Here is a 13,152-nt window from a genome sequence, read left to right on the forward strand (position 1 = left end):
AAGAGAAATAAATTTATCCTATGGTGAAAACTACTTCTTGTGGCACCTTGGATAAGTACCATGATGAAAACCTGGCAAACAGGCATCATGCATAATTCTTCCATCAGCCATCTATCCCCTCTTCTCTCTTTGATCTTGACAATGTTGAGCTATCTTTGCATATTGGCTATCTTATCCATGATATTTTCTATTGTGCTCTCCCATTCACTCATAGCCTCCATCTTGAGCTTTATTTTTATTGCTCTATCCCATTGCTATCCTATCTAGTTGACCCCTTGGTCTTGATCATAATAAATGAAACATGGTTCTTATAGGTCTCTTGACATGTCTGCTCTCTTGGATTGCATGCTTTCATGCTATCTCTCTCATTGGCTTCCACTGCTTATCCTACATGCTATCTTTCTCATTACTTCCATTGCTTATCCAAAACATGCTTCATATGACTATTTCACCTCTTTCCCTAGCTTGGGTACTCTTGAGGAGTCAGTCCTTAAGGATCACTTTTACTTGCTTCATACTTTTTTCTTATCCATCTTTGCTTATCCACTGGCTTCTTTCTCCATCATGTCCTATACCTTGCTAGACATTGGGAGAAAATGATGTGATCTTGCTTGAGAACTAGTGATCTCTAAAACCTTCTAAAAAATTCCAAAAAAAATCGTATATGATCCTGAAAAAATTCCTAAAAATCAGAAAATGTCCTGAAAAAAAAGATCTTCTTAGTGAAAACCTAGCAATAGGTGCTTTGATGTATCACCAAAAAAAATCAAAAAAAAAAAAAAGAAGAAGAAAAAAATCTTGAAAAAAATTTGTCAACTGGTGAAAACCTGGAAACAGGCGCTACTTGAAATCCTTGCACCTATGTCTATCAGTCTCAATCATCCACTTCGCTACACATTTCCTGGCTTGGAATTGTTTCTTGTCCTCATCTTGAGGGCATAGCTATTTAGCCTATTGAGGTATTCTTTTGCATTAGGTTTTCTTTGACAACTCACAAAATAGTGTTTCTCAACACTTCCCCCACCTTGACATCAAGTGTTTTTCAACACTTTTCAGATAGTTTACCTACGGTCTCCGATGTCGTGATATTTCTCACTATTAGAATCAAGTCTTGAAGAAATGGCCAAGCGACTTACACACACGCACTTTAACACTTAAACATCTAAGCTATGCTGATCTTTATCTACTTTGTGTGATGTCTATGATGATTTCTTTACTATATGTTCCATCCCTAATAGTCTTTCAAGGATGTCATTGACTAGAAGACTGGGGGCATGGGGCATGTTTTCTTGATTTTTGCTTGTGGGTATACTTTGTTTGTCTATAGTGTTGTAAGCATTTATGCTTGACCTATTCAACATTTTGACTTACAAATGTATCATCCTTGATTGTTTTGCAAGACCGCACTCAGGGTTTATCCTGGCGCTTATGCCTTGATACAGGTGTAATCTTGCTAAATTAAACTTAGGGAATCTAATCATGTAGTTATCTTGACTTACATGTCTCTGATGCTTAGATTGGATTTCCACATACCTATCTAATATCGATCATATTCATATCCTCATAGTTATACTAGTGATGGTTGTATGATCTCATGATGTCCCTTATTAATGCTCAATGATGAAATTAAGAGTCTTAATTTTATGGACTTCTTGCTGGTAAAGAACTTTTCATATTAGCTTGCATTTTAGGTTCATTTTTTAGCTTAGTCTTGCATTCTTGTATATGGGGAGAGCTCTCTCTTCATCTTTTCACAGACATATCAGCTAACTCCTTTCATATATTTCTTTACTTTCTTCTTGTTCATGTCTTTTTACCTTCTTAATCTTTCACTTCATCTCTTTTCTATCTTATCATCACATTATATAAAGTTTTGACCTCTTAAATAATTTCAACGTCCTAGATTCATTTTCAGGATCGAAATCCAAATTCAAGTTCATCTTGATGGTCAAAATTGTCTTTTAAATTTCTACTTTCTTCTGAGCAGTTAGCTGTCCTTCATGGTCAACTCTAAGTCAAACTGGGGCATTTAATCACTTTCTTATAGTCATTCTTGGGTTCTAATAATTTATCTGAGATATCAAACATTGCTATATCTCAATTTTGTCATGTCTAGCTAGTTTCTACTTCCTCTTACCTCATTTCAATTTTGATCCCGAGGGGGCAGAAATACTCTATTGTCGATGGTTACAACTATCTATTTCTTAGGAGCATTTGTTTGACCTTATCACTTGCTCTTGATCTATTTGCTTTGCTAGGTGTTAGAATTCTTTTCGGATCCTAACATCATCTTCCTCGTGTTCAGTACTACCGCTATTAGGCTGTGCATTCAGGACTTGCTATCTATTTCTACATTTCATTCTTTGGAATCAAACATCTATATCTACCACCGCCTACTTGGCTTTCTATTTTCTTTGACATAATGTGTTCCCAGATTGATCACGCATTAGTCAAAGAGGGGCAAATGTAATCACCTAAAAATGGTCATCTAGACTATTAGCCCCCTTCTCAGCATTTTGGCTAAATTAATTTAATCATTTACCTAGACCAAATTGCTAATAATCAATTTATTTGATTATAACCTATAGTTTGACTATGCTATCCTAAGTTCATTATTTGATCAAAAGAACATGTCCCCTTTTAATTAAATAAAACACCCCATTCTTCTAACCCACTTAAAGTGCACACATAAAGTCCTTTTTCTATTTGCAATTAAAAGAAAAGGCTTTGTGACTTTTGTCTTATATAACAAGTCAACTTATATTCTATTGGTTGACTTGTGTGTGCACATGGATCACTCCTCTTTTCAAATTCTATCGTTGATCATCCACCATCTTCATCTTGATCTCTACCATTCGTACGAATTTAAAAGTGAGAGAGCTTTCCCCCTCAAATCAATCCAATCCTCATTTTGAATATTGTTATGCTATAGGTTTTCTAATAGGTTTCTTTGGAGCTTTGTGGAGAACTTCTATTTCTTGTCTACATTCTCTCATCCATGGCATCATGGCATTCTAGCTTAGCTTAGCTTTCTTTTTTTACATTTTGCTTAAATCACATAGTCTAATAGTTGGATTGTAACACTCTCATACATATTTTAGCATAGCTGCATTTGGCATTCTCATCCTAGCTTAATCTTCATTTGCATTGCATTCTTGAGGAACTCTTTGGGACATTTGCATTCTTGCATCTTGTCTTTGGAACCTCCCATTACATGGTTTACTAGCAAGAAGAGTATATCTAAGGATCATCTAAGAGTCTTCTTATTCTTGAAATACACTCTCTTGCACTCCATGGATAGGGAGCTCTAAGTTGGCATCCAAGCATTCCAACTCATGGAATCATTTGGATAGAAGGGTTTAGAGTTTGACACATTTCTAGTGTACACACAATACTTTGACAATACAAAATACTGGGTTAGACCTCAAACAAAGAGCACAAATAGTGCTAAAATACTTTGATGAAGAGTTTACTAATTTACTAAATTTTGTAGAGGCAAAGGGTCAAATTTCCCATGATGCTAACTTGTTTAGCACCGTTTGCTAAAATATCAAGAATGATTTAGTCAATCTTGATACATGCATAAAAGAACTTTGGAAATGTCAATAGGAAGGGAAAAAATTGTATGTTAAGTGTACCTTATCAAAAAAACTAACTAAATTTTTAGATAGTCAGCTAGAGACCAAGATGAGTGAACTAGAGGCTCTATGCAACTAGATCCAACATCCATCTAGAAAAGTTGATGATTTTGAGAGTCAAGTTGCCAACGTTCACAAAAAAATCATGAAACTAGAACTTTGGAAAAAGAAGATTTTGAAGAGAACATCTAATTTTAGAGAATCTATTACTTTAAAGTTATCTTTTGTTGAGAAGCAACTAGAAGAATGTGTCAAGGCCAAGGGCACATATACAAACCTTTTGTATTCAAATATCAATGTAGTTGAGATTGCATCATATGCTTTATGTAGAATTCTCACATTAGCTGAGTCTACCAAAGAAACATGGAACAAAGGTATGGACAATCTGAAGACCATTTTTGATGATCATATGAAGATAATTTTAGCATAAGGAAGGACAACAATTTTGACAGTTTTTGGATAGAATCTTGACATTTTGACCTTTGTCATTGATGTCAAACGGGGAGAGATGTGAAAATTGTATATGTGACAAAAGGAAATATTTTTGAGAGAAATACATGTGAATATTATAAAAGTATAAAGTATATTTTAAGGGGGAGCATATATGTAAATTTGAACAAGTTATTATAGATGTAATGTTTATTTTGATAGTTAAGTTTTGTCACTTAGCCAATTTTCCTTATTTTGTTGCCATCAATGCCAAAGGGAGAGATTGTTGATAATTGGTTAATTGTGATATGTAATTTTTGTCATTAATGCCAACATATGATGTACACATTGATGGGAAACCTCAAAAATAAAGATATTTAGTGTTTGGTAATCAAAAAATTGTCTAAGTATAGAATCTGTTTACAACAATGTATTGTTTTGTTTATAACATGTTGCAGACATCATATTATGACAAGAAAAGTTCATGGAGATAGTATACATGTTGGTGAGGACATGTACAAGCTTACAAGTTTTTACAGACTATATGAAATAAATATAATCGTATTTTGATGATACAGGACAACAAAATTAAAAAAAAAAAATTTTGTTTACAAAACAATTACTTGTCCAATTAGGGCTCACATCCTAGATGGTTAATCTAACTTGGAAAAGTGAATTGTGGTCCTAGCCAACCCAAAAATAATTTATGTAAAGGCATGGTATTTATGTAAAGATTTATTTTAATAAGAAGTGTGCTATCTTGATATTATGAAGTGTGCTATCTTGATATTATGAGGAAACAAAGTGCTTGTATGTGCTTATGAAGTTATGTGAAGTGAGTGAACTTCTATGAAAGTAGTATATGTGAAGTTTTGTATGAGCTATTTTGTGATCCAAGATTGAGCTAAAGATTAGAAATTAGACAAGGAAGACAAATAACAATAAATTACTTGTTTGAGTAGTGAGCTCTTCTTGTAGTTGAAATTGCATGTTTCGACAGTGGGCTCTTCTTGCATACATTGTACTACAACTCCTAATAGGGTTGAAATCTCCTAACAACGATTCAAGGTCTCGTAATAGGGATTGATTATACTAAATTTTCTCATTGACTCCTAACAGGGTCCATCCTCTAATAAGGAACTTATATATTAGTATATTATATAGTGGGTATCATCCCCTTTAGGGTTTTCCCTTGGCCAGGGTTTCCCTAGTTAACAAAATATGGTGTTATGAGTTATCTTTGTGCATTGATATTGTTATTGTTCAACATCACTTTATTTCTTTGTTATGCATGGTTTAAAGTAAGTAATAATATCCGGTTGGCAACTAAATTTTGTAGATTAGTGATCCACCCCCCTCTCAGTAATCCCTATTTCTAACAATGTGTCCTTGGCATGTTATCAATTTTAATTAGTCATTCAATTTGACCATGGATTTGGTCTACCCTTCATCATCCTTGTCAATTTTCATAATCATCACATTTCATCAATGGATATTGCCACACTTATCAAATCAAATTGGCCAATCATCTACGAATTTTCTCTATAGGATTAAATAACCCATTATTTAATCCTATGTCATTTCAATCATTTTTTCATCTCACATTACTAATAATTCTTATTAATTAACATCCTCAATTAATTGATTCAACATTCTCAAACCATGAAAATTCACAATTTCCTAAGTCACATTTTCCACCTTTAATTTCTATTTGTGTTGATAAATGGATTTTTAATTCAAATATTCCACACAATATTGACATAATCCTGACATCATCATGACACATGGGCATCTTAAATCATGGATTTTATCCTTACACTTGGCTTAGATATGTCATAATCCATATATTCTTATTCCCTTACACATATCTATATTTAGCCATCATTGTCATAGATTCTTGGCTTTAGGTGGCTTTGAGGTGTCACATGATGCATCTTAGATCCTCCACCATTTTTAGCCATGTTGACTTCCATGTGTCATACCATCTCACATTTTGCATCTTGTATTATATGTGTCATGGAATCTCTTGCCAAGTTGCATATCCAAAGTGACAAGTCCAATGTCTCCTCTTGCATGATGACTATAAATTGAGCATTCTTCCTCTAATTTTCTATCCTTCAAGTCCCTTGGTTTTTGGTCTCTTAAGCTTAAAATCACTTTTCTAGTATTCTCATAGTATTATCATCATAGGGTTTTTCTTTTTAATTGTGTGTATTATAGGAAATTGAAGCTACATCATATGGAGAAGAAAGAAGGACATGTGAGCTACAAATGAAAAAGGGGGTTTTTACTTTATGTTACTTTCTTTGTTTATTTGGCTTTCATGGTAGACCAGAGGGTATTAATGTATGTTTATTGAGTTTTTGATTTGCTCATAGTATGTTAGATATTAGCCCATTTTTTGGTCCTATAGTAATCACCCAAAAATGGTCCTCTAGACTATGAGTCCCCTTTCTAGTAATTTTTCATAACTTATCTATCATTTACTATTCAAATCCTCAATTTATCATGTATTCAACTATAAAATCTAGTTTCTCTACCTCATTATAAGTTCCTATTTAATTAAAATATTTTTCCCCTTTTAATTACATAAAATCCCCAAAGTCCCACTTATTCTAAGTGTACACATAAAAAGGCATTTTCCTTTTTTTAAAATAAAATAAAAAACATTTTTGTCTACATAGGAGGTGTAAATTTTTCTGTGTGAGAGGAATATTTATTTTAAAAATAACTTAAATTTTCCTCCACACACATCTATTTCCTCTTAAACATACCTATTGATCTTTCTTAGGTGAGATTCTTGTGCACATGGATCAACTAAGACTCATTCTCGACCTTTGATTTTGCTTCTTATTCTCTACCATTCATTTCTCTTTAAAAAGGGCTCTCTCCTCACTCTCTCATCTCTCACACTCATGATATTTTTATGCTATAGGTTTTCTTGGAGTTTTGGAGCACTTAGAGCACTCACTTTTCACTCACCTTACACATGCATTTATCTTAGTTTCCTTTTATGCATAGCATAGCTCACCTATTCTAATTGGAGGTTGCTTGTAACTCTTTGTTAGCATTGCATCTCACTTAGTTTAGCTTGCATGGAATTACATATTAGATTCTTGGATTTTGGCACCCTTGCCTCTACTACTTTGAATCTCTCATTTTATGGTTCAACTTGCAAGGGTTTCCTAACTAGGTTCATTTGAAAGCCACCACACTATCATTGCACTCTTTAATGTCATAGATATATAGCTATAATATTTATCTTGAGATGTTCTTTATCATGGGTATTCTTTAGAATAAGGGTCTATAGAAGTGTTTAACTTTTTTGACATACAATTCACACATTTTGTTTTCTTATAATAATATTTGAACGATTGTAGAAGGCAAAGTAAAACTAAATCCTAAAAATTGTTTCTTTGGTGTATAATCAAGAAAGTTTTTGGGATACATTATATTAAGAAGGGGAATCAGGGTAGATCCCATGAAAGTGAAAGCTATCATAGAAATACCTTTTCCAACTACATTGAAATAGCCCTATATTTTTCAAGGTCAACTATAATCTATCATGCAATTTGTGTTCCAATTAATAGATAAAGTCCATCTATTCCAACATGTGCTGAGAAAAGAAACTAAGTTAAGATAGAATTACCTTTTTCAAGAATAATTTGAATAAGTCAAGGAAAACCTAATTGATCCACCACTTCCAGTTCCTCTTTTTGTAGGATGACCATTGATTCTTTACATGTCCACTACTACAATTGCATTGGGTGATTTGTTATCACATCTAGATGAAAAAGGAAATGAACATGTTGTTTACTACCTTAGTCACACACTACCAGGTTATGAGTTGAGATAAATTTTCATTGAGAGAGATTTCTTAGTGATGGTTTTCTACATGTAAAATTTGCACCATTACATGCTTAATCATAATACACAACACTTTCCAAGGTGGATCCTCTCAAATATCTACTTTCAAAGGCTACACTCATTGGTTGTGCTACACAATGGATCTTGACTCTTAGTGAATTTGACATTGTCTAAATAGACCACAAGGTTATAAAAGGACAAGCCATTGAAAACCAACTTATATATGCTCCTCTTTAAGAAGACCATACTATCATAGTTGATTTTATAGATGAAGCAAGTATCATTGTCACCCCTAGTATGCAGTGGAAAATCTATTTCAATGTCTCTTCAAGAAAAAATGATAGGGGGTAGGGGTCTTTTTTGGTACACCACAAGGAGACCTCATTCCAAAATCTTACAAAATTATATTCTATTTTAAAAACAATATAGATGAGTACAAAGGTCTAGTAATAAAACTTCATTAAGCTATCCATTGGAATATCAAGAGCTTACTTGTCTTGAATGACTCTTTGTTGGTCATCAGAAAGGTAAGAAATGAAAACCAAATATAGAATGAAAATCTATTGCCATATTGCCAAATAGTAGAGGATCTTAAGAAACATTTCACTAAGATAATCTTCCAAGAGATACCAAGGAAAAACAAAAAAGTATTAGATGTCATGACCATTATTGCCTCCATAATTGCCATGATAAAGTACAGTCCCAAGTGCAAACCTTTTACTTCCTACTTACAAGCTATGTGTGTGAAAAATTGTACCTATATCTATAAAAACCACACTTCAATAAGTCATTACATCCATGGTTAGCTAAATTAGAAAAAAAATAATATGAAAAATAGCATGTGAAAGCAACTTATTGTCCTCTAATCAATAGGAGTTTGTAGCTCTTAGATCCAAAGTTTTTTTGATAAGAAAAATAGGTTTTACAGGGATCCTGAAACCTAATAGTTGAAACAAAAACCAAGGTTGATTATAAGCATATAAAGCCCAGCCAAACATAGATAAATCACATGGCTGATAATAAGCATGAGAGCCCAGCCAAACACAAAGGCCAACAAAAAAGCCAGTTCAACTTACATCCAAAAAGCTAGAACAAGAAAAAGCCAACTTGACAAAAAATAGTAGTAAACTAATAGAAAAAGACATGAATAAATAAAACATGACTACTCTTCTATCTTTCACTTGAGCTCCTACATTGTCTGAGCTACTTCATAGACTTTGTGAGTCTCCTCAGCAATCTATTCCTAAATCTTCTAGACTTCTTGGTCCAGGCTACTAAAAGTAATTTTTGTCACCACATCCTCTTCCACCCTAGCTCTTTCCCAGTCCTTGTCCTCACTCTCGTCCAGTAGGCCTTTGGCTTTTAACATTCCAGTAAGGGGCAAAATGTTATCATTGATGTAATTGAGGATGGAGATCATCTTATTCACCGGATTGTGATTATAGTTTTCTAGGTTTAGGATTCTCTTCTCAACTAAACTGATTCTATCCTCCTTATTCTTCTAATTTCCTATACCTGGCTCCTTCCTACTATTTTCCATTTGGCTAATTTTTCCCTGACCTCTTCCAATTTGTGGTAAAGCCATTTGATTGACCTGAAGTTGTCAATCATGCTATTGTGAGCATTATTCAATAGATTCATGCCCATTTCCCTAGCATTATTCATTATTGCCACCATAGCTAGATCGATGAGTTCTTCAAAATGGAGATGGCCCTATTTTTCTTCCAAACTTTGGGGATTCATTGTCTCTCTGACAATCCCCATCTTGGATGTTCTAACCTTAAAATTTCTCCATGGATTACACCTATCCTTAATAATCACTTCTCCACCCTCTCCTCCAATTTTCTCCTACTCCTACTCCTGGGGAAGAATAGGGGATAGAGTAATAGCAGAGATATCTGGCCCTAACCCCAAAACCCCCTTAGCATCCATCTATTTTTCCTTCTTCCTTTTCTTTTTAGCTACTTTCTCTCTCTTAATTTTTGTCTCCTCCTCCTCCTCCTCATTAGATTTTATATTCTCCCTTTCCTCATTTTTTTCTTCATCACCCTAGCCTGTAATTTTAGGCCCATGTCTTCTAGGGCTCTTCCTGATTGGGATAATAGGTGAGGGTAATTTTTTCTCTGACTCTTTAGCCTTCTTTTTAGAGGAAACATTTTCCTCCCCCTCTGAGCTGATACTTTCAATATCCTCCAGATCAAAGGAAAAACTAGAGCTGCCTGAGTCCTTAGAGGCATCTACACTAGGCTAAGGAGATTTGCTTAAAGTTTGGGCTTTAAAATGATCATAAATTAACAACAATAATCCCTCATGTGGGGCAGGATTCACAGAGGGTTTTTTCTTGTATCTTGTGATAGCCTTGCTCATAGAAGTAAATAGATAAAAGGAGAAAGAAATCTTGATGCCATGATGGAAATGGTTGAGAAAAACGAAGTGATGGGTTCTCACTGGGTCAAATCTGGTATCTAATGAAATATACTCTATAAGAGCTCGTAAAACATACCTCTAATTTTTTTTGATGGAATCCATTTCATAGTATGTTTCACATTTTACCAGATTATTCCTCTCCTCTATTTTCTTTGCAAAATCCTTGACCACATTCACTGACAGCTTCTTGTCTCTATAAAATTTGAAGCCCTCCGCCAAAATTTCAGACAAATGAGCAATGACTTCCTCTATAATCTGAAATGAAACTAGATTAAATTTAACTCTCCTATCCTTCCAAGAGTTTACCATACTATTAGTTACATCTGGGTCAAAGCCATGGAGTTTAGTAATGTAATTTGCTATACCTCCCTTCTCCAATTTCTCCCACACTTCTACCCTTTCTTTCCATTTTTCCACTTCCCCCATAGGCTCCTTCCTACTTCGTTCCCTCACCATATTTGCACTCTCCACCCCTACAATTCTCATAAATGTCAACCTCTACAAACCCTTCCCAACCCTTTGAAAGCTCTAGTTTTTGTGTCTCTGAAAAGTACCAAAATATTTTTCTATACCCCAGGAAAAAAGGCAGATGAAAATATTGACCCACAAAATGTGTTGATATGACACTAATAACCTCACCTCCTAATTGTGTTTGTTGTAAATTCCATTATTACAATAACTCACACCCTAGCTTCCACAAATTAACATTATTACATTAAGATCTCCATCATACTTACCTAGATTTTTTCCAGTTCGATAAGACTCCTCACTTTTGCCAGAATATTCCCACCCAAATTCCAAGTCATCACCTTATCTTGCCTGATTGCTTCATTGGAAAACTAGTTTGCCACGGGGTTAGCTTCCCTATAAACATAAGTGACATGGATACATTCAAAATTTTGAAGGAGATTTAAGGTCTCTTCAATTAAATTAGCAATAGACCATGAAGGTTGACTGCTTCCTTTAATACATCTTATAATGTTATTTGAATCCCCCTCCAACCATAATTTTTTAATCCCCATGTCAAAGGCTAGTTTAACTTTATGGCAAGCAACATTGGCTTTTTCAAAATGGTTAGTTTGAAAACCAAATGGATGAGAAAAAGCTGCCACCCCTCCACCATGATTATTTATTATGATTCCTCCACAACCCGAAGGTCTAGGGTTCCCTTTTGATGCACCATCAAAATTTTCTTTATGCCATCCCTTAGGAGGGAGTAGCTATTTCACATCCTGCCTTTTGGTCCTCCTATCCTTTTCTTTCTCCTTCTTATTACCATCATTTTCAATATCTCCCCACTTCCTTACCTCATAGTTTTCCTTTATGCTTTTATAAATCTTCTCTCCTAGAACATAAGCTAGTTCCTCTCTGTCTTTGAAAATTCTATTTGTTTCTTTCCTTCTAGATTCCCCAACAAAAATGAGGCAAAGTCTAGGTACTTAAATCCAGCAAGTCTAAACCCTTTAACATGCTTATCCAATGGCAAAAGAAATCTAGTAGATTACTTGGTTTACACCAGCTTACCCCAAATTTTTTTGTTATGTTGTCCTTGACCTCCCTTGAGAAAGGGAAATGTATAAACATATGGTTGATCGATTCCATCTAATTCTTACAAAGGACACACCTATTAGGCATAATATGACCTCCTTTTATTAAATTATCCTATGTAAGAATTTTGTTTTGCAAGGCCAACCATTAAAAAATATTAATCTTTGCGGTAAGCTTAGGTAACCAAGCTTTCACCCAAGGGGGTTTCTCTTTTAGGCTCCATAGGGAATTGTAGCCTGAACCTATCGAGTAACAACTATTAGGATTGTCACCCCATATAACTTATCCCTCTTGCTATTAATAACCATAGCATTCAACATAGTCATGATTGGCTTGAGATCCTTAGAGATAAAAAACATGTCTTTCCATTGCTGGTTAGTTCTATAATCACTAACTTTCAAACCAAATTGCCTAATACAATCATTAACCACATTTCAAATGTAGGATTATTAATAAGAGGTCCTTGTAGTAGCCAATGATCAGTCTAGAAGAGAATATCCTCCCCATTCCCCACTTTCCAAACAACCTTAGCCTTGGCCAACTCTCTCGCTTTCATAATTCCATTCTAGTTAACAGACCCTCTCAAGATATCCTCATTGTTTAACAAAAAATGGATTGAAGGTCTTCTAAGATACTTATAAACAAATACATCTCTCCATTCCCAAGTACTATTAAAGATGCACCAGATCTATTTGGCTAGGAGAGCCATATTAAGATGCTTTAGTTTCCTAATACCCAATCCACCATAGCACTTTGGAATACAAATATTATCCCAAGCCACAAGGGGATATCTATCCTACCCTTCAAGACCTAACCACAAAAAATATCTCTGAATCTTTTCCATTTTCTCTACAAATTTAACTGGAATCCCAAAAAGGCTCAAGGCATACATTGGGAGGTTCTGAAGAGTAAATTTAACCAAAAGGCATTTTCCAACTTGACTAAGAGAAGCCCCTTTCCAACCCACTAGCTTCTTACTAAACCTATCAATGATCCCATTCTAGAAGGAATACAAAGGCTTAGCACCCAAAGGAAGTCCAAGATAAGTAGAAGGAAGATTTCCCACTCCACAACTAAGCATCCTCACAATTTTCCTCTGCCTGTCCTTTGGGGTATTAATAAAGAAAACTAAGCTTTTTGCCCAATTAATTAGTTTTCTAGATCCTCTAGTGTACAAATCAAGAATCTCCTTCATAACCTTAGCCTTCTTGACTGAAGCTTCCCCTCCCATAATTGTATCATT

Source organism: Cupressus sempervirens, chromosome 7, assembly GCF_028749045.1.
Source record: "Cupressus sempervirens isolate cs-2001-9-10 chromosome 7, ASM2874904v1, whole genome shotgun sequence".
Classification (NCBI taxonomy): Eukaryota; Viridiplantae; Streptophyta; class Pinopsida; order Cupressales; family Cupressaceae; genus Cupressus; species Cupressus sempervirens.